Here is a 25893-nt window from a genome sequence, read left to right on the forward strand (position 1 = left end):
TAGATGATGAAGAGGGTCTACTAGCCATGATTCCTGAAAAAGGCAGATGTCGTGCTGTTCGATAAAGATGTACCACTCTGGAGCTATAACCCTAGACCTCAACCCAGCTATTTTCCATGATATTAAACCTAATCTAGATGATTTGTAGTAGAACTCAGTCTGCTCATTACACCTTGAGGCTGATTTTCCTGCAATTTCCAACCTTCCCTCATCCAGAGGGACTGTTGTAGTTATTTTACTCGGCACTGGGATTGGTGGAACTAGTACAGAAGAAGTAACTAACTCACTGGCAGATGGTAACCTAGCATGTTTGTCAGGAACGCCAGTGAGCAGAGAAAACCTTTAATCTGTCTCCCTAAGTGGTGACGGGCTCAAGTGTATAGCTAGTTCAGGGGGGTTGAATTTGAACCAGATATTGGAACAAATGAATTTTTGAGTTCGAATAACAAAATCTACAAGGTTTTCAGCCAGGTGGTGGTGTGGGAGTGTCAGGGCAAGATAATCCAAAGGGGCTTCGGAGGATGTATGTCACTTGGCCCTAAGAATGTCATCCCTTATTAGGGACCGACAGCCCTTTACATGACAAATCCATTGGGTACACTTATTTCGGTTGAAACCCTCTTTTCACTGTGTGAGTCGCCCAAGAGGTTCGGGATGTTTGTCATGTACACAACGTTGCTTGTGCCTGATGTACTAGGGGCCCCACATGACACCCATGGTCCAGTAGGTCTAGTGTAACCTGGGGTAGTAGGAGGAGGAAGTACCAATGAAGGATATGTTGGTTTTCAGTTTGTGGTCAAATTCTTAGGCTCCCTATTAGATTGAATAATACCCATGCTAGTGCTACTTATTGATGGATTCATAACTGAACTGCTTGTACCATATGGGGCATGAGCATTGCTATAAAAAGGGGCTGTCTAACTTGACCGATGTACCGTAATGTAGAGGGGCTGCTTATGGGATGATCTCTCAGCGAGGATTTAACCTGCCGAACAACTGAGCGAACCTTACCTAGAGAATCGGTTAGATTACAAACAGAAGCTTTCAGGGCATGAATTTTACTCATCAGGTTAATTAGTTGCATGGACATAGATCTTTGTCAGGTATCTGTAGGGGACCTACTGGTTTGCCCAGTACTGAAGCTTTTATCTTTGCCAATATGATTATCCTCTCCTGTTACTACTTGCTCCTGTACGGTGCAGTTTGTGTGACTCGCTGCGCCCTCCATTTGTTCCTGGGTCCCTAAACTGTGGTAAATAATTTAATTACCGGAACTTAATTTGATGCGGAAAATTAATAATAATAGCTCAGTAAAATAAGAGGCAGAATCCGTGGTATTAGAGGTTCGGAACGGGCTTTATTCCAAAATCAATTCGAATTGATGGACTCCATATTCCATCACCGCGAAGGTTCAGGAAGTGAAGGACCCACTTTATTGACAGGTAATCATTTTTATACAATAGGCATTACAGTGAAACAGATGCAGGAGGCGTAACAATTGATAACAAAGATAAAACATACATGCGTAACTAAAGTGGGTGTAACTAGGCGTAACTAAAGAACGTCATTAGGTATGATGTCACAAGTAGGTGGCACCATGAAAGAATTTCGCAATGTCAGCAGAAATACTTGGCAGAGATGCGCGCGCAGCAGCATGACGTGTGATTGACGTGCAACTAGGGGGTGAAGGGGACTTGACATTTAGCTCTACATGTGGAGACAGAAGTCTGGGGGGTCAAGTCAACCTAATCCCAAATCATATCTAACATCCTATGTTTAAAGAACTATGTTATCCAAAAGGAAAGGTCTTTCGAACAAAATCTATTCTATACTGACTGTGAGTGCGTGTACAAGCGTCTAAGTGTCTACACTAGATGCGAGGGCAGAAATCTTCCATAGTAACAGGGCTATGAATTACTTGCATAAAGACAGAGAAGCCGGGCCCTTTGCTCGGTAGCTGGAAGAATGTTTACTTAAACTACTAGACAGGAATGCATTGGATAGGGAGCGGAGCAGATAATCTCGAAGGTGAAATACAGTTTTTGGCAGGCAACAGGCTGGAGTCAGGCACCGTTAGCCGCGCAGGGAATAGGACAAAGTTCATGGATACAGATGCGAGCTCAGACTGGAGCTTTCAGAGGCAGAAGGCAGAAAAAGGCTTAATGGCAGAATCAGGGCCTACTCGCCTGGACTGTAAAATGGGATAAATGAACCATATAAAGCCGGTGGCCTTTCATACTTAGGAATAGAATGTCCAGCCCATTCATGGCGGGTCGGAAAGAGGACATGTTGACGGTGGACGCACATGTGTTTGCGTCTTCATAACTGGAACTGGAGGGAACATACATGTACTTGTGATTTATACATGAAACCGTTGGGGTCCAAGATAGGGGACATAACTGACCATAAAAATCCATATTTCCACATTCCCTCCTTGTCCCCTACTTGCCCTTAAGAGATATCAATCTTCATCAATCCGTTGATCTGTTCATATAGCATCATTTGTTCTTCTTTCTTCTTCCGGGATGAATGAAATCTTGGTGGTGGAATACACGATGTGGCACACAGACCACAAATCGCTGGTCCACATTGTAGGCATAAGCAGCAACTGAATAGTATGAGAAAGCCAATACCTAGGAAGGATAGGACCCTCCATCCAAAGGTAGATAATACACTCCAAAACCAACCGGACCAAGTCCAGGTGCCTGGATTCTGGTGTATCTGGCTTACAATCTTATGAAGGCGAGTTATGGCTTTATATACAGATGGCGAATTTTCTGGTATGAAAATGCAACAACTTGATCCGATGACCCTACAAGCTCCGCCCCTATCGGCCAGAATGACGTCAAGGACAAGACGATTTTGAAGCACAACAATCCGCATAGCAGACTGCTCTTCTGTTAAATTGCCTAAGGCGGAAATAGTTTCGTTCACTACTGCTTCAAGGGTTCTGGTTAATCTACGTATCAGCTTACTATTGGTAACTGTACCTATATAGGGAAAGAGACCTTTATTGAAATCTGTGTATTTTTCCCATGCTGTTTCAGTGTAATCGACGATTGGGAGATCTCTCCGTTCTCTATTGTGTACTAAATGAGTATTTCTGTGATAATCAGGAGGAGCTAGGAAAACAGGTGGCAAAAGGAATCCGATGTAGCAGGTACCATCCCAATCTAGAGGCAAACGTATATATGCAGTCTGACCACATATGAAGTAGGAATGGCGAGAAGCTCTAAATGTAGACTTGCCTTGGTCACTGAATTCTATTACAGTGGTGCATCTACTATGGCCCATATGTATGGAACCATTCTTTCTTACACATAATTCACCTTTAACTGGAAATACTGACATAGCGGGCAAAATTGGTGCAGCTTCGGATTCAACATTCAGGATCATGAGATTAAGCGTGAAATTCCCTAATCCATATACCTCATTTTCTAGATCAGTTCCTGTTCTTTTGGGAAGTCCCTCCTTGTTAGGGTAGCACACTTTAAGCAAAACTAAGTTCAGGTTTCCCCATACCCAGTTGTCTTGATAAACTGCGGAATTCGAATCTAGGGAATTAATTAAACTAAACCATGCTCCACAGGAGCCATTGTGTGTGAACGGATATGGAAAGAGAGGCAGAATTCCCTTATAGTTCTGATAGGGAGGGAGTCGGCCACATATCCAACAATTTGTAGCATTGCTAGCCTGATGGGAATGATGTAACATACTAATAAAAGTGTTATTGCGCAGCGCAAATCTATAGGACAACTCATGCGCGGGTAATTCACTAAAAGAATGTTCAGCAGTAACATTGTAAATATGTTTAGAAATAGGATAATATATGTGCAACAATATACTTGCAGCGATTATTAAAAGACTTAAGAAAAACAAAATTAATAACGTCACTGTGCAATGACTACGCAGTGATTTACAGTACGCATGTTGTTTCAACTGCATCCTTCGGTTTCTTTCTCTATTCAGGTCTAAGGGATACATGTCAGAGACAAATTCGACCGATTCACCTTGGAGAGGACTTAAACAATCAAATTGTCTGACTTGTTAGACCGTAGTTTTAGTTTATATTGTTCCTGATTACTCAGTTCAACCAAAGGAAGCTTTGAGTCAATCGGTGAAGACACGCGAGGTGTATCGTTTACTTCAGACGGTAGTCCATGAAATTTCTTGATATGACTTGAATGTATCCAGCCTTTGCGACCTTCGATCTTCACGGCTGTCCTCGTGGTTAACAGTACGAGTTGAGGCGATTTCCACCTAGGATCCAGCTGAGACTTCCGGTCAAAGTTCCTCACTAACACCAGGTCCCCGGGAATTACGTCATGGGGTTTCACCTCGGTGTTGTCGGGAAAAGCTGCAGCTACCTGTGAACGACAAGATTGTAGTGCAGACATCAAGGAAGCCAAGTAATCTGTCAGCATATTTGAATCAACATCAGTTATTTTGCGTGGTATAGGCGTCCCCCACATATTTGGTGGTCTGCCAAAGATCACCTCATAAGGGGATAGCCCTGTTCGAGAGTGCGCTACCATTCTCATGTAAAAGAGTGCAACTGGTAAGGCTACTACCCAGTCGACACCTTTCTCTCTACATATTTTGGACAATCTAATTTTCAGAGTTTGATTATGTCGTTCCACGAGACCTGCTGCCTCGGGGTGTCGGACACAGTGAAATTTCCACTGATAGCCTAACAAAAGTGAAACGTGTTTCATTAGTTCGGATGAGAACGGCTGGCCGTTATCTGAGTAGACAACACGTGGTAAACCGTACCGTGGGAAGAATTCTCGAACCAACTGTTTGGCAGTGGTCGGGGCAGTGTAATCTGAAACCGGGTATGCTTCTGTCCAACGGGACAGAGCACAGACAACTACGAGAACATATTTGAATCCTCGACATCGTTCCATCTGGATATAATCCATCTGGAGGACTTCAAAAGGGTGATCAGGAGGCTGAAATCCACCTTGTTCTACGGGAATGCTTTTACCTGGGTTAAACTGACAACAGATCATACAGGTACGAACTTTTTGTTTAGCTGCTGCTCGTAAATGTTTGTTGAACCAAATGTGTTGAATGCTGTCTAGCATAGCTTTTTCTCCTAAGTGTGCTGGACTATGTATTGTATTAATGATAACTTGGACCATAGAATCAGGAAGGAACCATACAGATTTTTCCTTCGTCATCCATCCTTGATCCGTTTGGATCCCTCCTAATTCAGTCCATTTCTTTATTTCATCTGGTGTAGCATGTGTCTGTATGTCAATTACGTCAAGAGCGGGATCCTTAACCATCATGCAATGTGTTGGTGTCGGAACTATTGTCTTTGTCATGTCAGAGGTGTGAGTTTGAGCAGTCTGTTTGGCTGTTCTGTCAGCTAGATCATTGCCTTGGGAAATGATATCAGTAACTTTCGTATGAGCTTTACATTTCATAATTGATATTGCAGTGGGTAGATGTATTGCATCTAATAAGGCATGAATGAGGGGTCCGTGTTGAATGTGGGCACCGTGAGAAGTTAAATAACCTCTCTCTTGCCACAGCACGCCGAAGTCATGTACAACTCCGAATGCATAACGTGAATCAGTGTATATGTTGACTTTTTATTTGTGGCTTGAATACAGGCTTGTGTCAGAGCGATGAGCTCTGCTGCTTGAGCTGACAAGATATTTATGCAATTTGTTTCAATGACTTCAGTGTCTGTTGTGACTGCGTAAGCGGCCACCAACTCTCCTGTACTTGTTCTCATACATGAACCATCTACATACAACGTCAGGTCTGGGTCTGACAATGGGACGTCTGTCAAGTCTTGTCTAGGTTTCGTCGTGATAGTAATAACTTCAATACAATCATGTGCTAGTGGGTCTGTTCCGTTTACTGGCAAAAGTGTGGCAGGATTCAATGTACTACAACGTCTGATTTCTATGTGTGGCTGAAACAATGTTAATTCGTAACCAGTGAGTCTTGCTATAGTCAAGTGTTGTGTTTGTGTGCGGTTCAAGAGAACCTCTACTGCATGTGGTACTTGTACCGTCAATTGGTGTCCTAACACTATGGCATCACTTTGTCGGATTGCTAAAGCTGTCGCTGCCACTGATTTCAGGCACGCAGGCAGAGCCTGAGCTACGGGATCTAATGTACTAGAAAAATAAGCACATGGTTTATGTGATCCTGCTTGTTCCTGTGTGAGTACTGACAAAGCAGTACCTTCGCGTTCTGTAACAAAGAGTATAAACTGTTTATTGTAACATGGTGTTGCTAAAACGGGTGCTTGACATAAAGCTTTCTTTAGGCTTTCAAAAGCTTGTGTATGTTCCTGAGTCCAAGGGAGAGCAGTCGATGTGGCTGCCTCCTGCGTTGTCAACTGAATGAGTGGTTTTGCTAGAAATGCATACTGAGGGATCCACTGCCTACAATATGAAGTGAGGCCTATGAAGGCCCGCACCTCCTTTTGTGTCTTGGGTATTGGCATGTTAGCAATTAACTGGATGCGATCTGATGTAAGCTGCCTTCCCTCCTTGGACAGCGAATGCCCAAGGTAAACGACTCGCTGGACACAGAATTGCAGCTTAGAAGGGGACACCTTGTGCCCCTTTTCGGCCAAAAATTGTAAAACCGTCAGTGAGGCTTTTTCACATTCAGGTTCGCTTCTAGCGGTGATCAGTAGATCATCGACATATTGAAGCAGGGCAGTGTTGACTGGCATGTGGATACTGTCAAGTTCTCGTTTTAGTGCTTGGCTATAGATGCTGGGGCTTTCTGTGAATCCTTGAGGTGCGCGTGTGAATTTAAAGCTTCGTCCATTTAAACTAAATCCGAACAAGTATTGGCTTTCCGGATCTATTGGGACGCTGAAAAAGGCATTCTTGAGATCAATTACAGTAAAGAATGTTGCTTCGGAATCAATGGCTGTCAGTAATGAAGAAATGTCTGGGACTACGGGGTATTGTGGTACAATGCATTTATTTAATTCGCGCAGATCAATAACCAATCGATATACTGGCGGGGCTTTCGGATCAGTTCGTTTAAGAATCGGAATTATCGGTGAATTACATACATTGGAGTCGGTTTCCACAACCACTCCTTGGGTAATAAGTTCGTCAATGATTTGCAGTAAAGCCACTACAGCATCTGGGGGTAACTTGTATTGTCGCATTCGTGGTAGTACCACTCCTGCCTTTAGTGTGACTCGATATGGTGTAATGTTCATGCAACCAACATCTGTAGGGCCTTGTGCCCATAAATGTGTGGGTAAAGTCTGCAGTCGGTGATCCATGTCTCGGGACACGTAGTGCCCTTTGAAATCACGTAAAAACAATCTTACTCCTTCCGGAGAACAACATATTATAGCTCCTAGAGCTTTCAATGTTTTTATACCTAACAAGTTTTCTGGACATGATTTAGTAAGTAATAAATCTGTAGTTCGTGTCAAGGGACCAATCGTAAGTGGAAGAGGCTGTGATACTTCGTTAATGATAGGTTTTCCTGAAAAGCCAAGGGAAATATTCTGTGAGCCTGAGAGGGGTGCCCCTGGAACTTCACTACGTTTTATTGTTGTTCGGCTTGCCCCTGTATCAAGTAAAAATTTTCTATCTTGGCCTAATAGTTCACTGTGTACATAAGGTCCTTCTTGATCTACAGGGACCTCGATAAGGGGTAAGCCAACTTCCCTCTCTAGGCTGTTTCATGAGTATCGTTGATAATCAGGATAGTCATACTGTGCGGTCTGGTACATCTGTTGTGTCGTTGTTTGTGTGGCAGCAATAGGCTGCGGTGGTGGAGCTGGCATAGACTGTTGCGGAGCCGGCATGGACTGTGCATGCTGCGGGGCTCCTTGTTGGTTCTGATCCTGTCTAAGTGGCCGTGGTCTTTCTTTTGTATTACCTATGGCGATATTATGTTTTAAAACTGGACAATCGTGTACATAATGACCTGGCTGTTTACAATAGTTGCATGTCCCTTTTACAGGACCTGCTGAAACACTGGACTGTGTCATACCCTTTTTATGACCGTCAGCTGGAACTGTCTGGGAAACTAGCATTTTCATTTTCGTGTCTTTCATGCGTCTTTGTTCATGTTCTTGTTCTTCTCTAATTCTATTGTGGTGGTACTGTAGCATTTGTAACATTTGTGACGGAGTGTTACCTTGCCATGTACTCTCGAATTTCAATACTCTATTCTTAACTTGGGGCAAGGAATTTTCAACTAATTTTGTCACAAACAGATGTGGATACGATTCGCTACTTGCTTTTATTCCACTATTTATACCAAAACATTTTTCGAATCGGGCATAGAAATCACTAGTGTCCTCATCGTGCTTTTGTTTACAGGCTGAGATTGCACCCCAGTCTTCCTTTTTCGTAGTTAATAAACGTGGCAGTACCTGTACTAGTAAACCTGGTAGTGTTTTGGTCTTTTCCCCAAGCCCTGAACCTGGACCTCGAGCTTTTTCTTCGTTTTCTAATGCTGTCCAATCTATCTTTTGGTCTCCCACCTCCCAATTCTTTTCCTTGAGTTTTTCGTAAATGCCCGCAGGCATTAATACCTTCAATATTGTCATAATGTCGGGATAGGTATACTCTCCCATGAGCAACATGTCTTTAATTTCACGGTGGAAACCCGCTGGGTCTTTGTCATGACTGGGTACCACTTTCTTCATTTCTAATAGTTCTATTTTAGATATGGGTGTGTATACAAACACACGTTTAAACTGATTGTCATCACCTTTTATCGGGTGCACTTCGCGTAAGGGATTCTGTCTATCCATGTAATACGTCGTTCTTTCCTTGATGGGCAGTGAGACATGTTCGGGGCATACAAAACGAATGTACTGCTTTCTGGATTCTAGTATTTCTCTAATTAACTCAGTACCTGAACCTCTCCATTTATTCGTGAGTAATTCAGTCAATATATCAGGTAATGGACCAGGATCGGAGTGTTGGCTTTTATATAATATAAGGAGTTGTTGAACCATATAGATACCAGCTAAACGCTGTTCATCTGGGGTGAGGTTCAAAAACGTGTGCGCTAAGGTATCATCACTATATTTTCCGGGACTATCAACCCAATGAACGGCTGACCTGGCTAATTCTTGTTCGTCCATAGAATCGAGTATATGATAACCCCTTCGTTCTCGGAGTAATTTGTCAGCGGCTTGGAACGAATGTTCGGGGGACCTTATATTTATTATAGGAGTTTGGAAATTTCTGCTATTATCTGGACGTATCGGACGTATCGGATCAGTAAAGCATCTAGTATTATTGCAAGATCTTCCTCTACCTACATAGGCCATGGTTTCTAACTGTCCTGTGGGCAGTTCTAATTCTTCCTCCTCCTCGGTTTGTTCAGGCTGGTCTACTGCTAATCTTTCTTCGTGTATTCGTTCTACTTCTTTGCGGATCTTGCGGCACATAGCTACTATACATGATCGTTTATCATGTCTCCCCTCTGATATATTCCGACTCCATGTGGTAAGAATTTGCATTTCTTCCGGATTTACCCCTGGTCGGTCTTGATTTCTGATCACACAGTTTATGAGGAAACGTAACAGTTCCCCCTGTATTTCCACTTTCTGGTACTCCATGGCTCTGTTAATACTCTCAGAATCTCGCCCTGACTGGACAAAGTGATATATATTTTCCAAATGTGTAGTCATTCCTGGTAGCCTCCCTAAATATATTGCAGCTCGTCGGATACGTAATGATGCCAGCAGCATTTCGTCCCCTTTTCCGGGCACAGGGTCATATCTACAATCTATTAGAAGTTCCTTAAGCATGTCGGGAGTTACTAGTTTGGGCGTACGTTGGTGGGCTAATTCTTGAAAGGAAAGTTTATTTACTCTGGGTGGCGTGGAAAAAATGTTTGATGTACCTCCTGTAGCACCACCTGGGGTGCTGGATGTGAAAGGATTCGTTGAACGTGATATAGCAACCATAGGTGTGGATACAGTTGTAGAAACAGATGTGCTTGCCGGAACTTGTGTCGGAGTTTGTTGTTGCGGAGGTACAGACGGAGGAGGGTCTTGGCGTTGAACCCCCTCGGCAGGCGGTCTATGTGGCGCAGTATTAGCATACTCGGGAGCTGCGTCGTCTAAATAAGAGGAAAGGAAAACATCTTCTGCGGTTCTGGGATGCCCTTTGGGATGTACTTTTATCGGAAACAATGGGGGTGGCAAGTCTTTTGGTATCTCCGGAGTAGCCTTAGGTAACCCTTCGGCCAGAAGAGGATACATACCATTCATAAGGGCATTTCTTTGTCTGTCTATTTGTTCTGATTTTACTCGAGTACCTTCTTCAATTAATAGACTTTCTCGGACTTTATTTGAATTCTCCTTACTTTTCTCTTCCTGTCTGAGCGCTTTTTCTGTACGTCTATATGATTCTTTACGCCATAATTCAATGGTATCTTTCTGTGACTGTCTAGCTTTCTTTTTCCATAATTCTTCCTCTACTTTCATGATGCAATCTGCATCCCAGGTCCCAGCTGCGGGCCACCTCTGACTTTCTGGTAATTCCTTGGTGTAGTCTACCCATAAATCAAGAAATAATATGGCGTCTAGGCCATGTTTATGATACATGAAGTACCCTGGAGTGTCCCTAGGAGGAATGGGAACAGCTTCTTCGAGTACCCCTTTTCTAGTTTTGATCTGTCTTAATTTCGAAAAGAGCGGCATATTGAGAACTAATCTGATACCTAATTTTGAACACGTTTAATACAACAAAACACAATAATGAACAGTCATTCACACCACAATATGCAGAACGTATTTAAAACATTTTAACATTTAACATTTAATGAACAACAATGATGGCCATTTAGGGGACTAGTCACTAAGCATAATACTCGGCACTAACTAGGTAATTCTGAATTATATACTAGACATACTTGATATACTGCTGAACAGTACAGATACACTGCTGAAACAGTGCAGACCGGATTTGTGTACCCAAACCCGTTTTGACCGGCACAAACTATGTGCACGTCAGAACGCCTCCCCGACAATGGTACTCACCGGGTAGCTCGGAACGGAAGGCCTCGGAACTGAACTGAACTGGACTTGAACCGGACTGGACTCGACTCGAAACTTCGGAAACTTCGGAAACTGGTGGGCCTCTGTATACCTCGGATCTTGCTCTCTCAGCTAGGCTCTGGTTGGGATACTTCGCACTTCTCACCGCCTCGTCTGGGTGTTGATCGCAGCCTCAGTTACCCCCGCTCGGCAGGAGGGAGATACAGGAAATCCTGTGGGTACGCGTTGTTGTCCGTCCAGCTGTGACAGGAGACCGGGCCTGCAACGCACCTCCGGCGCGTGAGATGAGAAAGTGTCCCTGTTCGGGCGCCATATATGTGGTAAATAATTTAATTACCGGAACTTAATTTGATGCGGAAAATTAATAATAATAGCTCAGTAAAATAAGAGGCAGAATCCGTGGTATTAGAGGTTCGGAACGGGCTTTATTCCAAAATCAATTCGAATTGATGGACTCCATATTCCATCACCGCGAAGGTTCAGGAAGTGAAGGACCCACTTTATTGACAGGTAATCATTTTTATACAATAGGCATTACAGTGAAACAGATGCAGGAGGCGTAACAATTGATAACAAAGATAAAACATACATGCGTAACTAAAGTGGGTGTAACTAGGCGTAACTAAAGAACGTCATTAGGTATGATGTCACAAGTAGGTGGCACCATGAAAGAATTTCGCAATGTCAGCAGAAATACTTGGCAGAGATGCGCGCGCAGCAGCATGACGTGTGATTGACGTGCAACTAGGGGGTGAAGGGGACTTGACATTTAGCTCTACATGTGGAGACAGAAGTCTGGGGGGTCAAGTCAACCTAATCCCAAATCATATCTAACATCCTATGTTTAAAGAACTATGTTATCCAAAAGGAAAGGTCTTTCGAACAAAATCTATTCTATACTGACTGTGAGTGCGTGTACAAGCGTCTAAGTGTCTACACTAGATGCGAGGGCAGAAATCTTCCATAGTAACAGGGCTATGAATTACTTGCATAAAGACAGAGAAGCCGGGCCCTTTGCTCGGTAGCTGGAAGAATGTTTACTTAAACTACTAGACAGGAATGCATTGGATAGGGAGCGGAGCAGATAATCTCGAAGGTGAAATACAGTTTTTGGCAGGCAACAGGCTGGAGTCAGGCACCGTTAGCCGCGCAGGGAATAGGACAAAGTTCATGGATACAGATGCGAGCTCAGACTGGAGCTTTCAGAGGCAGAAGGCAGAAAAAGGCTTAATGGCAGAATCAGGGCCTACTCGCCTGGACTGTAAAATGGGATAAATGAACCATATAAAGCCGGTGGCCTTTCATACTTAGGAATAGAATGTCCAGCCCATTCATGGCGGGTCGGAAAGAGGACATGTTGACGGTGGACGCACATGTGTTTGCGTCTTCATAACTGGAACTGGAGGGAACATACATGTACTTGTGATTTATACATGAAACCGTTGGGGTCCAAGATAGGGGACATAACTGACCATAAAAATCCATATTTCCACAAAACTTGGGGGGCTGGCCACTGGCTCTGCGTGCTCTATCAAGGCAGTAAATCTATTGCTGCAAGAAAAGACAGTTAGGGCATTTTGAAAAGCAGGGGAGGGGACTCCTTCTGCGGCAGGGCTCACAGGGAATGGAACCCTACTGGCTGATTTTTTATTTATTTCTGGAATGCGCCTTTTGGAGTTCTTACTTCCCACAACCTGCATAGAACTACTATTTGATGCAGAGTCAGTGAGGGTGGTATCGAGGAGATCCTCACATTCAATTAGTAGATTAACTATTCTATCAAGTACGCCACCCCCACTTCTTCAGTCGTGCATGGACCTTTCCTTTTACCCTTTTTACCCTTCTTCTTGTGCCCGACACCCATACCTCCCTCACAGGCTTTCCTCTTACCCATTTTGGTCCCAGAGGCAAAAATTAAGAAAAGGAGCTAGCTAACAATTAGACTTCAGAGCTTGCGCCAATGTCAGACAGCCCCAAGATTCTTAAGTCACGGATTCAACTCCTCAGTTTCAAGACTTCACTATGCACATATAAGTACCAGATATTGTTCACCTGGGGAAGCTTGCGAATATCCGGATGACCAAATGTCAGATGGGTTGCCGAGCCTCCTTTGGCTTCTGACAGGGCACCCTTGGCCTGGGCATGCCCGCGCACATTTGTGCTGCAGGAGACCTCAGGACCTCTTAAGCACCTCCTAGTGCTGGCTGTTGGCGGCACTCGGCCGCAAAGGATGATGGTGGCTGGAGTCACCTGATAGCAGGCAGAGGTCTCATGCACTGCGGGAGACCCCGGGACCTCTTAAGCGCCTCTTGGCATTGGCTGCAATAACATTGGTGGCAAAGGATGCTGGTGGCTAGAGTCCCCCAATAGCAGGTAGCAGTCTGTGATATTCAGAATTTGTTTCTGAATGAGTTCAATGTGAACGCATATTTGAAGGATCACTTGATACCCATGTCCGCATGGACATAAGGGTTGCTCTTGTTGTTTTGTTTAAATACTATGGCCTCCCGACTAGAGCCTCAGGAACAGAAGGCCCCTTGAAGTGGGCCTGAAGATGCCCTGCCAGTCCATTTATGGATCCAGCAGAATCAACACATCTCCTCTGCTGCGTGGCACAATCCCGAGTACAACCAATGCATTGCCTCTGCTGTGAGGGTTCTCCCAGTGCACGGACTCTGCATCTAAATCGCAGCCCACATCAGAACCGCTGCTGTGCGAAGCTTCAATGACGCAGATCTCACATCTCAAATCTCTCGTTTATGCCAGCCCTGTAGATGATGCAGGTTCTCACATCCCGGCATCCCAACACGTTGGAAATGACGCATCGCCCCAACTGCGCAACACATCCTTAATGCAGGACTTTGCATTGCAAGCCCTCTTCGACGACATCCTTGATGACACAGAACCTTGCTTCACAGCTCCACTGCTCCTCAGAACCTTCTTATCACCTCAGCTGTGTGATGCATTTTCCTGCACTAGGCCATTTAGTGATTGTAGAATGTCTCTGGGTCACATGACTGGGTGTAATTGACAGGGTGTAGTTGAGAGTTGGTCTTTGTGTATATCTCCTAGAAAGCCACATACAAAAGAGAGCTTAGGAGTGCCTGGGTGGGCCAGCATTGTCAGCATGGGAGGGTGGAGCTGGGCACAGCCCTACGTACACTTGGATAGGCTTTCTCCTGCCTCAACACAAAGGGCTGCAAACTCCCCTGTAGTTAGTCTTGAGCCAGACTAACAACAGGTGAGTCAGAAAACCCCAGAATTTCAAAGAGAATACTGTAGAGGTTTTCCAGCTTCAACGAAGGTGCCAGGCATAAATATTGGATTTCAGACATCAACTCTTCAGTGCACTTCTGGACTTGTGGAAGACTGCCAGAAAGAAGGACTGCTGTGCTGAAAGAACTGCCACTCTGCTCAAGTACTGCCCTGAAGTGTTGCTGACTGCTGTGCTGATCTGATGCCTGCTGCCGTCTTGCCTGGGTGCAAAGGACTGGACTTGTAACCTGTACCCAGACCACCAGAGTGACTCCAAGGACTAGTCTCATAATCAGCACCTTAACTCTGCAACTGTGAGTTCTACCCTGCTAAGTGAGGCCCCCGCAGTCCTGAATCCCTGCAAGTGGACCTGAAGGTGGTCTGCCAGAACCATTGGTGGGTCGAGCAGAACCAATACATCTCCTCTGCCGTGTTGCCCTACCCTGAGGAGAACCAATGCATCACCTCTGCTGTGAATATCCTTTCATCACAAGAAATGAGCATCAACCTTGCAGCTTGCAACCTAATCAGAACCACCATTACGATGAATTTGTGGTGAAGGACCTCACATCCCAAGCCTCTTATTGATGGCAGCCTCGACGACAATGCAGGATTTCAAGTCCTGCAATCTCTTTGGAACCAGCCAATGTATGGCACATCCTTGATGCAGGACAGTGATTTCAAGCTTCCCTCGTCGACATGCTCCTTGAAGATGACCTAGACCCCGTATTGCCCTAATCATAGCGTCATATGACAGTGTATCTAGATTCCCTTGTTAAACATTGAACAGTTCTTCTTGGACAAAATCCATCCAGTCCCGGTAATCAAACGTCTGCTTGGAAGTTGTGAGAGAAGCTGTATCGAAGTCTAGTACTGTTGAGCCATCCCAAAAAAAGCTGTTTCCGCAGTATGGCTGATGAGGATCCAACCTTAAAACCTATCAAGTGCAATAGCCTAAGGTTTGAAAGTAAATTGAAACATGCATGAATCAAGAAAGTCTATTCGTTTTCTTTGATTACCATCATAACTATTTTCCTCAGTTCCAGAGAAAGGAGCATCAGAGACTGTTTAGTAATTAGATAGAGCTTGTCTTTGGGCTACATTTTCTGTAGTTAGATTCTGGGCCTGAGTTGTTAAATTATTCAAAACTGTTAGAGAACCTTGGAAAAGACCATGCCCCTCCTCAGCAAAAGTGAGTGCACCAAAGGCCTAAAACAGGATGCACTGTGTTCATGTTTATATGGTGGGGTGTGTGTCATCAGATGGTAGTAGGTACGGATTAATAGTTTAGTTGGGTGGGTGTAGATGGTGCTACATATTAATAGTTTAGTTGGGTGGGTGTAGCTGGTGCTACATAGCCGCTAAGGATTAGGTATTGTAAGGATTTTTGTGGAAGCACTTAGCTTAGGTGTAGAGAGGTCAGACTTGTAGAGCATAAACAAAGAGCAATATTGGGGTTTGCTGGGAGTTGAGATGGGTACTAGGCGATAGTACATTGGTATGGGGTTGTTGGGCTAGGGTATTTGATGGATGGGCGGATTATGGCTTTCTTTCTTGGTTGTAAACAATCGTTACAATAAACCAGCATTTTTATGAAGGCGTTATTTCATGAAACATTAACAGGTATAAAATGGATTGACATTAATATATGAGTTAGTGTCTGATTCCAACCGCATTGGCATCCTGCTGCGGCTATCCTCCTCCTGCATATGGCCGTGGCCCTTCCTCATAGTCTTCTGGCTCTTCATGTGCATCCTGCATCATCATCTTCCCGGGGCATGGGCAAAAGTCTCCTAACACAGATGTTGTGGAGCATGCAGCATAAGAGGGCCATGTTGTACACCTTTCAGGTGCATAGGCCTGCTGAATGATGCGTAGGATCTGATGCAAGTACTGGCGAAGTTCTCTGCTACATGTGCTTGTTCCATGGTCAGGCTACAGAGAAACAGTGTGGCTATGGGTGTGGACTAAGTTTATACAGCCTGTGGCTTCTTGAACTCACCTGTGTGCGGTTGTTTCCTGATTTTTGTGCCTGGTCATTTTATTCCGCACCAAAAATCTTACATATGTAGCGGTATTTCTTTTTGAACAGTTGTGATATGTTCCACTTTTGGTTGTACTTTGTCAGAGATTGTTTGTTTTGTGCTCTTTGGGCATTTTTTGCACCAGCTCTGAGCAGGATCACAGCTTTGGTGTCCTCATGCTGCTCCCACTCTTCTCATAAAGATAGCTTTCAATTTTCTGCTTGTGATTTTACAGCTCGGTAATTCCTGTGTCCTCATGCAAATATTTCATATGCCATTTTAGCACATGCTTTATATACATGTGATGGAATCGCACGCCGTTTTACTGATTGGAATTTCTGCAGGCGATGTCTCTTCATTCAGAAAGACTTATAATTGGACAAGGAGAAATCAAGCCACGCCACTGTACAGTAATTTCACAGGTTTGACTGGAAATGAGGGCCTATATAGTACATTAATATGGTTTTATTTTGTGGAGTATCTGGACCAGATTAAGATCGAAGTATCATGGTGTATTTTGTAAAATGACTGCATTATGTCATACAGATAAGTAAAACAGAAAGACTGAAAAATGAGCCACACTATTTTTAATGTAGTTTGCTTGCCTGTAACTCAACAACACTTTGTTTTGAAACTCATCATTTCAGTCCTTAGCAATTTGACAAAGATTTCTGGCAACAATTAATATCAACACAACATAGAAAGAAAATAACAGGGGACAAACATGCACACAAATTGAAAGCAGACACTGAACTGTTGTTGTCCTACAATTACAGAGGGCCGCATCGCATGCCTGCCAAGCAGCCCAACTAGCATTCACGAGGGATGTTACAACCTAGAATGTGGCGGAGCGCTGGCAGGAGCCTGTTTGTACTTTCTGACATTAATATATCTGCAGATAATTAAAAGCTCAATAAAAAATAAGCAGAAGGAAGGCACGCTGCACACGGAGACCATTTACAGGCAGCCTAATATATCTAAACCCCTTTAAAGTCAACATCTTCCAAGTTACACACTGATAGAAATGTAAAGCGGTGGTGAAAATTATTTTTCAAAGTCAGCCAAAGGCAAGAATGAAAGAAAGAAAAAAACCGGCCTGGTACCCTACATGTCTACATTATTCGTTCCCTCCCCAATTAAAAATAGTCCGTGGCATAGAAATAAACACCGTTGGCAGCCAGCCAATGTAAACATTTGTGGACGGTGTGCCACAAGAAAAACGACCGATACGTATCCTGCCTTTAAAGTGGGAATGTAACGGCTAACAGGCGCAGACAGGAGTCATGGGAAGCTTAGGTTAAAGCAGAAATGGATCGGTTATTTAAGCTGGTTTTCTGTTGTTATGTTTCAGAAAACATATATTTACAGAACTAATGGCATATGTGTTTATTTTAAACATTCTGTAACAGTAAAACGTGAACTTTTACTGATGCTACGGTGGAGTGAGGTACGTGTGGTTGTGTTATGAGTTACATCTGATCTTTTATTTAATCCAGATTCAATGTGTTGCAAATTAGGAGCCCGTTGCCTGAACCGCAGGAATAGAAAGTGCTCTGCCCAAGTTCACACAGTGTAATTTAGTAAAGAGGACTTACTTGAACTCACAACTGTTGACATGAAACAGTCTCTTGAAATAACATCTGACCCCTCCTTTTCCCTGGGGGATGCTGCCAGAACCTCAGGGCCTGGGAGGAAGCCGCCCGGTTTAAGCTTCTCCATGTTGTTAAGTGACTCAATACAAATATTTAAAAAATATGCTGGTCCCAGCAGTCTTGCTTTATTGTGACCCATTCTACCTCATCTCAGAAATCATAACTTTCAACTGAAAAAACTAGCTCATAAAACCTGAATTTACTTTGAACAGCCAGTGATGCACAAACCATCACAAATCTATGTTTTATTTGCACCCAGTGAAATGTGGTATAGTTAGGCCGCATTATGATCCAATTCTCTGTGCTGCGCGTTGCTGTGCGTTCTTTTTTCTGCCTGCCGCGCATACATTGACTCGAAAAGTCTCCGAATTAGTGCAGTTCTGCAGACCGGAGAGCAGGAAAGATGAAGGGGCATGTAATGCCCTGTGTTTCTAAGTCCTGCTGTCTAAAACGCATGCACCACCTCGGAGATATTACAAGTTATTACATGCGCTGAGGACAGACATAAACTCACAGGCGCCAACTACATCAGCGCAGCTCAGAAAACGGGATCATGATACAGCCCCAAACTGAGATATTAATATCAAAGGGATGAGAGCTCCTTCAACAGAGTTGGAGCCCATACTTGAATGAAATAGTTCCCCATACAGGTAAAGTCATCCCTCCTTCACTTGTGCATAGCAGGGGTGGGCAGAAAACTCCACTCCGCCAGCGTAGCAGATAAAGCAAGCCACCCCTGCTCCCGGGCCCGGTCCCTGCTTCTGAAAGCAGCTAGGCCAGGGAGACCCCCGGTGGACCCCCGCCCCCAGCGCCCGGACCTTCGGCTGGCTTGCAGGACGGGGGCTCCTGCACCCCGGGACCCGCTGGACGGAGCACGAGCCCCAGGCCCGGTCCCAGCTTCCGAACCCTAGCCAGGCCGGGGAGAGCCTTCCCAGGCCCCAATGGACACCCGTCCCCAACGCCCGGACCCTCAACTGGCTTGCAGGACGGGGGGCTCCCACACCCTGGGACAGAGCACGAGCCCGTGGCCCGATCCCAGCTTCCGAACCCTAGCCAGGGTGGGGAGAGCCTCCCCGGGCCCCGGTGGACCCCTGTCCCCAGCACCCGGACCCTCAGCAGGCTTGCAGGATTGGGGGCTCCCGCACCCTGGGACCCTGCGAAAGAGCACGAGCCATGGGCCCGGTCCCAGCTTCCGAACCCTGGCAAGGCCAGGAGAGCCTCCCCGGGCCCTGATGGACCCCCGTAACCAGCACCCATACCCTCTGATGACTTGCAGGACGGGGGCTCCCACACCCCAGGGCCTGCCAGACAGAGCTCAAGCCCCGGGCCCGGTCCCTGCTTCCGAACCCTAGCCAGGCCGGGGAGAGCCTCCCCGGGCCCCCGGTGGAACCCCTGTCCCCAGCACCCGGACCCTTGGCTGGAACCAAGGAGGGTTACGCCCAGGCCATGGCTTCTCCCTGACGGCCTGCCCGGGGAGCCCATTCTTCTCGTCTATTATGGGGGCTTACAGAACTCTGGGGAAGGACAAAAGTTGGTTTTAGCCCGGCAGGCCGGCCATCTGGTCACCCAGCCCGCAGGGCCATCTGGTCACCCGGCCCGCAGGGCTATCTGGTCACCCGGCCCGCAGGGCCATCTGGTCGCAAGGCCCGCAGGGTCATCTGGTAGCCCGGCCTGCAGGGCCATCTAGTCATGCAGCCCGGCGACCAGATTGCCCGGGATGACCCAGCCCCCAGGTGGCCTGGGAGGGTGCTGTGTCCAGTCACCCTTGCAGTCCGGCGAGGGTGGCCAGGCGCTCTGAGGCAGCCACTCAGGAGGCTCCTTCCCAGGGGCTGCTTCTCGCCTCCCTGCACGACTTGCACGGGAGCAGCGGGAAGGGGAGGCCTGGCCGGCCCAGGCCATCTGGTTACCCTGCCGACCCGCGAGGGATGGTGGCCCCCGTCCCCGCACCCCGGTGGGGCAGGGACAGGAGGTGGAGGCCCCCATGCCGGAAGGCATGTGGTGGAGGCAGCCTCCCTCAGGCCCGCATTACCCAATCTGCATCCCTCCCGCCGGCTCGGTGGCAGAGGGACCTACCCCTGGGTGTGGTGGAGGAGGGCGTCCGCGGGCGCCCATGCACGGAGAGACAAAAACTTGGCTCAGAGGATGACTTTCAATAGATCGCAGCGAGGTAGCTGCTCTGCTACTTACGAAACCCTGACCCAGAATCAGGTAATCTATGAATGATTTAGCACCGGGTGCCCCACGAACATGCGGTGCACTAAGGGCAATGGAGGCAGCCCCCTTCCATCCGCGCTCCGGTCCCCAAGCGAGCGGCTCTATACACCAGTCCCCCCGAGAGAGGCCGGCTATCCCAGGCCAACCGAGGCTCCACGGCACTGCGGTATCATTACTGTTTAGGGGGGATTCTGACTTAGAGGCGTTCAGTCATAATCCCACAGATGGTAGCTTTCCCCATTGGCTCCTCAGCCAAGCACATACACCAAATGTCTGAACCTGCAGTTCCTCTCGTATTGTGCAGGATTAATATTTCAACAACACATCATCAGTAGGGTAACACTAACCTGTCTCACAATGGTCTAAACCCACCTCACGTTCCCTATTAGTGGGTGAACAATCCAACACTTGGTGAATTCTGCTTCACAATGATAGGGAGAGCCGACATCAAAGGATCAAAAAGCGACATCGCTATGAACGCTTCGCCGCCACAAGCCAGTTATCCCTGTGGTAACTTTTCTGACACCTCTTGCTTGAAACCCTAAAAGTCAGAAGGATCGTGAGGCCCCGCTTTCACGACCTGTATTCATACTGAAAATCGAGATCAAGCGAGCTTTTGCCCTTCTGCTACGCGGGAGGTTTCTGTCGCCTTAGGACACCTGCGTTATCGTTTGACAGGTCAGTCAAACTCCCCACCTGCCACTGTCCCGAAGCGGGTCATGCCCGGCAGGTGCCGGGTGCTTGGAGCCAGAAGCGAGAGCCCCATGGGGCTCGCCCCCCGCCTCACCGGGTAAATGAAAAAACGATAAGAGTAGTGGTAGTTCACCGGAGGCCCGAGGGCCTCCCACTTATCCTACACCTCTCATGTCTCTTCACAGTGCCAGACTAGAGTCAAGCTCAACAGGAATTCTTTCCCCGCTGATTCTGCCAAGCCCGTTCCCTTGGCTGTGGTTTCGCTAGACAGTGGAAATCTCATTTATCCATTCATGCGCGTCACTAATTATATGACGAGACATTTGGCTATCTGTACCACCTCGCGGTGGCTCATTCTAGGTTATTATGCTGCCAATCAGCGTCAAATCGCTTTTGCTTCCAACAATACAACATTAGTTCGCTCCGGAGTACAGCCACACTTTAAGCTGTCCTCACTGGAACTGGGGTCACGTATGGGCCAGAGATAGTACACCCTGCAGTACTATTCCAACAATATAAAATTGTCTACGAACAGTCCTGTTTAGCAGGACATCAATAATCAATGCAATATGTAGTGACTTTTTGTATGTAATTATTTGAGACCTATTTTTCATTCAATACATTTCAATAATCATGATGTACACATTTGTATCTAAATTATTATAATATAAGCACACATCTATAAAAATACGCATCTATAAATTGCATATCTAGTTAGAAAATACACCTCTATAAAAATTCACATCTATAAAATCCACATCTATACTAATTCTTGTCAACTATAAATTATTATGTGACTGTTGAACCACATGTAAATATTAGTGAATCAACATTTTAAGATAATACGTTTTTTATAAGAGTGACATGTGTGCTGTACGATAGTGTACATCTCAGCATTTTGCTTGAAATGTAATTGTCCATGAATACTTCGCACATTTTGAGAGTGTTCATTAAAGTAGTCAGGCAAACATTCTTCTTGAATGGGAACGACATTTGCAGACCAAGACCAGCCAGACCAACATCATTACATTGAGGCCAAATACCCCGACATCCGACAATAAAACCATGAAATTTTACAGTTTTACAGTTGGTAAGATCTTTGATTTGCTGTGATAGATCCTGATAGTATTTAACTTTACTCTCATATGCTAATTCAAGGGAATTCTGTGAGTTTTCATAACGAACTGGGACATAAACCACTACAGCAGTAACATTTTTGGTGAACACTACATCTGGTTTTCTTAGTTCACCTTGACTATTTTTAACATGAGGCTCCCTGTATGTCATCAACCCACACCTTTTTGCTCTATCAATTAGTAATTCCAACATTTTGTTATGCCTTTTTATCCTTATGTCCTTGGTTTTAGGACATGCACCTGAAATATGTGAAATTGTTTCGCACACATCTTTGCAGTATCTACAAGTAGAAAATGTATGATTTCTTCCCCTAGTGATGGTTTCTCTAGTATACAGAACATTTGCTCTCAACATCAGCGCAGCTATGTATTGATTTTCTTTTGTTTTATTGTTTGCTGATCCAAAAATTTGAGGTTGGATTACTTGTTAAGTATTTTATGCCATCACCTTGGACAGGGAGATTTGCCCATTTCTCAAATTCCTCTTTCCTCCAATCATATGTTGCTACCAAATTTAATTCATGACTCAGAAATCTACTGTCTAAAATGTTGAGTTTGTGTGTTTTGATGATGCTATCAATATTTTCATTGATTACTTCTCCTGCATACATGAATGAATGAGCTATGTACAGATCTGGAGCTTCCCTGAGATACAATAAGCTATTGACTATGTTCAGACCAATTGTTGTACAAAACTTTGGTATACTGAGGCTCCCAAAGGATCTTCTCGAAAACAGGAGACCAATACAGGAGACCATCACATGTGTATGCAGGTAGGTGTAGAAAATGTTTGACATACTTTTTTATTGTTTGATCGAGAATGTTTAAAGTTTTAGCTTCCCTTCCTGTCATTTCCAGTTTAAATGACAGTTTAGGGATCAAATATTGACACAATATTTCTATTTTCTGTGTGGGCTTGAGTGGTAGATTGTCGAGTTTTTGAGCCCAGTCAACAAGAACCTCATTAATTTTGTTGTTGCTTGAATGGCAGGTGTGTGGATCAAAGTTCAGTCCGAGGTATCTCTCAATTTCTCCTGGATGAATGTTTTCAATATTTTGTTTTTCAAATTGCCATGGTTTACAGTTGTTAACCAGGATCTTATCTTTATGGTGCCTTATATAAAATCCATGTGTTTTTTTCACATTAAGTTTTAAGCCTGTTGTTTTACTGAATTTTTCAATGATTTTCAGATTTGTACTCATTCCTTCCCAGGTGTGGCTGAGTACAGCGATGTCATCGGCAAAGGCAATAGCGGTGATTTTCTTAATGAGATCATCAGAGCCGAATGTGAAGCCCTTGCCGTCTTTCTGAAGATCTCAGATCAAAGGATCCATGGCAATGTTAAACAACAGTGGGGATAAAGAGTCACCTTGCTTAACTCCCGACTTCATTGTTATTTCTGGAGTTGCTTCATTGTTTTTTCCCTTGAAAAATGTTGTTGAGTCAGTGTATAAGTCTTTTATTATGTCTCTGATGCATGATGGAACTCTGTGTCTTTTAAGACTCTGGAGAATATGACCATGGCTGACAGAGGCAAAAGCTTTTGAGATATCTATGAACACCACTGCCAACGAGCTTCTGTTCTTTCGTGCCCCTTTTATAATGTTTTGCAGAAGAGTCAGATTTTCGAGACAACCTCTCACCTTCATTAAGCCTTTTTGTCTCGTATTTATTTCAATGAAAAATGTGAGTCTTTTAGTTAATATTTTCGTGAACAACTTCATGAATGCCGTACCGATGGTAATTGGACACCAATTTCTGATTTTTTTTAGTTCACTAATCAGTACATTCTTAGGTATTAGTATCGACCGGTTCTTTTTAATACTGTCTGGTACTCTTCTCATCGATAACCAAGATGATAAGATTCTGGGCAGCAGTCTTGGTTACCTGCTATGCACTTTATATAAGTCATTCAGACCAATCTTACCAGGCCCCACTGCTTTCTTTAAATCTGATTAATCGAAGGCTTTAGTTATTTCGAGCAGTGTAATTTCTTTACACAGACTTCCAAATTTCCCATTCATCTGGTATCCGATCAATTGGGATGAATTTGGGATTTTTCTTGTTTTCTTTTTCAATTATGTCTTTACAATATTGGAAGATTTCATCAGCACTGATTTGGCAGGTGGCATCTTCTGCCCCATCAGTGATTATCCTGGCAATTTTCTTTTTGTCTTTTTGAAACATTGCCTGGTATTCTTTGTAGCTGCCCTTTGCTTTTACATAATTTTTCTTGTGTGTCCGGTTGAGCCTTCCATTTTTCTTATCTTTCTTTGATATCTTGTTTTGTATAGAGGCAGTCTGTTGCTCATCTTGAGCAGAGTTCATAGGCTCATTATTAGGTTCGCTCATATGTTCAGTACGATTTTCTGGTACAGGACTTATATCATTGGTGTTTTCTGATATATGTCACTATCTCATCCATCAGATCCATAGCAGCATCGTGATGCTGGATGTTTTTGGTGTACATCTCGATTTCTGTGATTTTATCATTCAGTTCATCAAAGTTTTTTATTTTTGGCACTCGTTTCGGAATGATAAAGTCTCTGCGCCTTTCTGTTGTTACTTCTACTGCAATCTCTGGTTCATCGCAGGAGTCATTCGCAGAGATATTGGATGCTTGCTGTACATCCTTTGCCGGTTTTCTGCTCTTATCTCTTCTATCACTTTTTGTTCTGCAATTTGTTTACTATTTTTATTGTCAAAATGTGGAACCATCAGCGCATTAATGTTTCTATTGTTCTCATACACTTTTTCCAATTCTGCTAATAGCAGTATTTCTTCCTGTGACCATAGTTTTGATGGTTTGCTGCTTGCTAGAGCTGCTAGTCTAGCCTCATTTTGCACTCTCGGATGTGCATGCCGAGCATGTTGTGAAACTCCAATCTTTGTTCCACATCTGCAGTCACAGAAGCTGCACAGGAATGGCAACTCTCCTTTTTGCGGTCTTCCTTCACATTTTGCATAATGGCATGCAATATTGTGGTATTCGGCTTCTTTGTTACATTTTGAACAATACGTTTTGACATAGAAGCCTTTATGCTTGTTGGAGACACGTTTTCTCAATTCTTTAAAAGTTCCCAATATGTCTCCACACAAGTCACCTTGATACTTTTCGTTTGGGTATTTCCAATATGTGACTTTTTTTGTGTAGTCACTTTGTTCTCAATTCTTTGCTGACCTCGTACACATCAGGTAGATTTTCAAAGTTGATTGCACCAATGTCATTCTTGGATGAGGTGGCCACAAACTCGATGGTTTAGCTGAGGTCTACTGTTGTGTCTTCTTCTGCTTCGGAGGGTGAACTAAGGCCTATATCATGACCTGAATTGTTGTTGCTTGCAGCATTGTTTGAAGCGGGTGCTGGTTTGTCAAATTCGGTGAGGAGGTTAATGATTTCTTGAAAAGACAGCACCTCCATACGCCATCTTAATGGGGTCTTTATTCTCCAGGAACTACCCCATCTGGAAATGTGTTTGTTTGCTTCGCCACTTCTCACTATCACGGTCGCTGCCATGATAGAACCTTGTTTGGCCTGTCTCTATAGACTTCCATACGCAGAGTCTAGCACTATAGAGGCAATTACTGGCGGGACCACTGGGAGGTAAAAGCCACTACAACTGAGAATAGGTTAAGAGAGTCATAGTTACTCCCGCTGTTTACCCGCGCTTCATTGAATTTCTTCACTTTGACATTCAGAGCACTGGGCAGAAATCACATTGCGCCTCGGGCCTTCGCGATACTTTGTTTTAATTAAACAGTCGGATTCCCCTGGTCCGCACCAGTTCTAAGTCAGCTGATAGGCGCCGGCTGAGGCAGAACGCCGGCCCCGCGCCCCATGGAGGGGGCACTGGGAGAGGTGACCACCGCAGCTGGGGCGACCCACAGGAAG

At 44.8% G+C, this 25893-nt stretch overlaps 1 pseudogene; it reads right to left on the bottom strand.

The window, feature by feature from the left end:
* Positions 1 to 20079: 20079 nt before the first annotated feature.
* Positions 20080 to 25893, bottom strand: part of LOC146831149 (28S ribosomal RNA) — an 8177-nt pseudogene continuing 2363 nt past the window's right edge.

Source organism: Triturus cristatus, chromosome 5_1 (genome assembly GCF_964204655.1).
Source record: "Triturus cristatus chromosome 5_1, aTriCri1.1, whole genome shotgun sequence".
Taxonomy (NCBI): Eukaryota; Metazoa; Chordata; class Amphibia; order Caudata; family Salamandridae; genus Triturus; species Triturus cristatus.